The sequence below is a fragment of the Poecilia reticulata genome, linkage group LG15 (assembly GCF_000633615.1).
Source record: "Poecilia reticulata strain Guanapo linkage group LG15, Guppy_female_1.0+MT, whole genome shotgun sequence".
Taxonomy (NCBI): Eukaryota; Metazoa; Chordata; class Actinopteri; order Cyprinodontiformes; family Poeciliidae; genus Poecilia; species Poecilia reticulata.
The window spans coordinates 8,064,230-8,066,980 of NC_024345.1; the positions used below are offsets into that span (position 1 = coordinate 8,064,230).

At 37.2% G+C, this 2,751-nt stretch overlaps 1 protein-coding gene across 4 annotated transcripts in view; it reads left to right on the top strand.

Annotated features, from left to right (window-relative positions):
- The window catches only part of LOC108166941 (attractin-like protein 1), a 55,909-nt gene that overhangs the window by 5,270 nt on the left and 47,888 nt on the right, over window positions 1-2,751 (top strand). For all 4 annotated transcript variants that reach the window (XR_001777333.1, XR_001777331.1, XR_001777332.1 and 1 more), the window contains exons 2-3: window positions 308-407; window positions 531-647. The gene's annotated coding sequence lies outside the window, so the exon portion shown is untranslated. The remainder of the gene's footprint in view (window positions 1-307; window positions 408-530; window positions 648-2,751) is intronic.

Here is a 2,751-nt window from a genome sequence, read left to right on the forward strand (position 1 = left end):
TTTACTGCGCTTGATAAGTCATTTTTTTCTGAGATGGTTTATAACTATTATTTTGAGTTGAGCTCAACCTGTATGATAGACGTCACGTTCGCCACACGGCTCAGTGTTAGCATTTTTAGCTTAGCTTAGCTTATGCCGAATGTTTCAAAATAAGCGTTGAAAACAATCAAGCCGGTGAACATTCAAAATTCTTGGCTAAATTGAACAGATCTTTTTTATGTTGAGAGCATTATTCCCGCTGTTGTGTCTTTTTATATACGTTTTACAGCATGTTTTAATCTTTTCATTGCCTTTTTGTATATATTAGAACCAGTCTGGTTGAGGATGAATCGCCAGTCACCAGCCTAACCTCCCCCTCCCGATTCCTCCATGGATTCTTCAAAGACTCAAGCTCCAAAAATGATTATGTAAGTGTTAATATCTCTGAAAGTCTACATTTCTGTAATGGAGGCTTGTTGTTAGAGTGGTAGTAAAAATATATTCCTTCATTCCACTTCTCATTATTATGTTTTTTGTTTGTTATGATCCAGAGACCGACACTGGCTATTGTACTCGGAGACTATAGACTGCCTATTGCAGTAGAGGAGCATGTTGGTGTCTCCGGCCGAACGTCACGAACAGCCCAACAAACCAAAGACAATCTGTTAGTAAGTGGACATCTCTTTGGTGGCGTGTAGAGAGGAACTGTCTCTTATCAACAGAAATATGAACTGGATAAGAAATGATGGATCTGATTATCAGGTTGGTCAGTTATGTACCGTAATATCCAGTAATCTACCTGTTAAAAGAAAATGTACTCTATCATATTACATAAACAGCTTGCTTTACTTTTTCCACCTTGTACTTTGAACAATTCCATGCATATTGTATTGAAAAAAAATTATTAAGCATACTGCATTTTGTATTGCACAGCTGGTATGTCAGACCATTTGATAAGCAATATGGGAATGAAAGCGACATGTGAAACATGCACATTATTCCATGTTGTAATATCTTTTGTAATTATGGTGCCCTTTTTGAAATGAATGCATTTGAGAAAATCATTGCCTCTTTATTAAATATTTATTTTCCAAAGAATTTTTAAAAGTTCAAAACAATAAAATACCTATTTAATATTGATTAAAAATAACTCTTAGAGTTAAAAAATACTATGTGAGAGTTAATATTAAGATCTAACACTAAATTAGTGTTAGTAAGTGTTAAATAATTAACTCCAGCAGATTTGATATTTGACACTTTATTAGAGTTAAGGTACTAACACTCCATAAGGAGTTAAATTAACACTTTATGGTGTGAACCCATATAGACACTTTAAAAGTGTTGAAATCAAATCTGACAGAGTTAATTTGGGCCTGCTGGATTTGCTGTGTAGGCACGCCTGCAATCGTCACTCTTTTTCTGTTACAAACTGACTCCGGTCCCCCACCAGAGAAGGGAAAAGTTATGTGGCCCTCACAGGAAAAAGTTTGGGGACCCCTGCTATAGATGAATAAATAATAGGAACACGTTTACCTAGGTAAAGCAGCAACAATATGTACATAAAATGCAAGCTTCCTTGAGATATATTGTTTCAGGAAGATATAAGGGAAAAAAAGGACAGTAACTTTTGGCTTTATTGTTGTTAGGCACTAAGTTCAGGTTCACTTAATGCGTTTTCTTGCAAATAAATGTTGAAAGATGAATGCAAAAAATAATACATCATTTTTATATTTCATGTTGCTTCTGTGTCTGTAATCTGGATGGACTCAGACAACGCTGCATGTAGTGAAGGTCAGACATCCTCCAGGGAAGAAGGATGTATGTGTATCCAGATTACCATAGATGTGGACAAGAGTCATTATATATGTTTTATGAAACATATAGTTATCTTCGTACAATCTCATGTTACTCTATCTCACTACTACTAGATGTTTCATCTAAAAATACATTATTATATTTTGTTTCAAGCATATGATCCAATAGCTGAATCACCTCCTCAGTGCAGGCAGGTTCTCCAGAGTCCTGCTAACGACCTTATTATTTGACTCAGGCGTATTGAAGTAGAGACACATCTAAAAGTTACAGGAGACCGGCCCTCAAGACCTGGAGTTGCCCACCCCTGCCTTAGTCCTTGACGCAGCTGTCGCAGGTTCGATTCCTGGCCTTGGCAACCTTTGCTGCAGGTGGGGAGGAGAGTGGAAAGGGGGAGGAGATTGAGGGGTAGATGGGCCAAGGTGAGGGGTGTATGGTAGGGGGGAAGGGGTGTGCGTAGAGGGGTGTGAAAAACAGCTTCCATTGATTGAACATTTAGATTACGAGTACTTCCCCAAACCTTGTCCTCAAGGCAAACTGACCTGCGTGTTTTCATTTCAGCAAAACCCTGTTAATCAGACATCAATTAAAATCATGTGTGCTGAATTAGGGAAATGCCTAAAACTTGCAGGGCTTGGAGGACCATTGCTGAAACACACTGGATTCACTTTGACTTTACTTGAAATAATTAAGTTTGATACCACATTTTGTCGAGAAAAGTCAAGCTCATCCCACTTCCCCATGCTGGAGATTTTAGTTTAATAGTAATAATAAATAAAATTACCTTAAAATTAATTACACAGGTGACATCAAGACCCAACAGTAGAGTCAGACGGTAATAAAATGAATCTGGTTGTGTGTGTTGTTATTGTGTCCTGCAAACTTTGCTTTAATTCTACTTTTTTCTATTTAATCATAAAAAATCAAAGTCAGGCAGAAAGAGAGTCATGAAACAGGAAA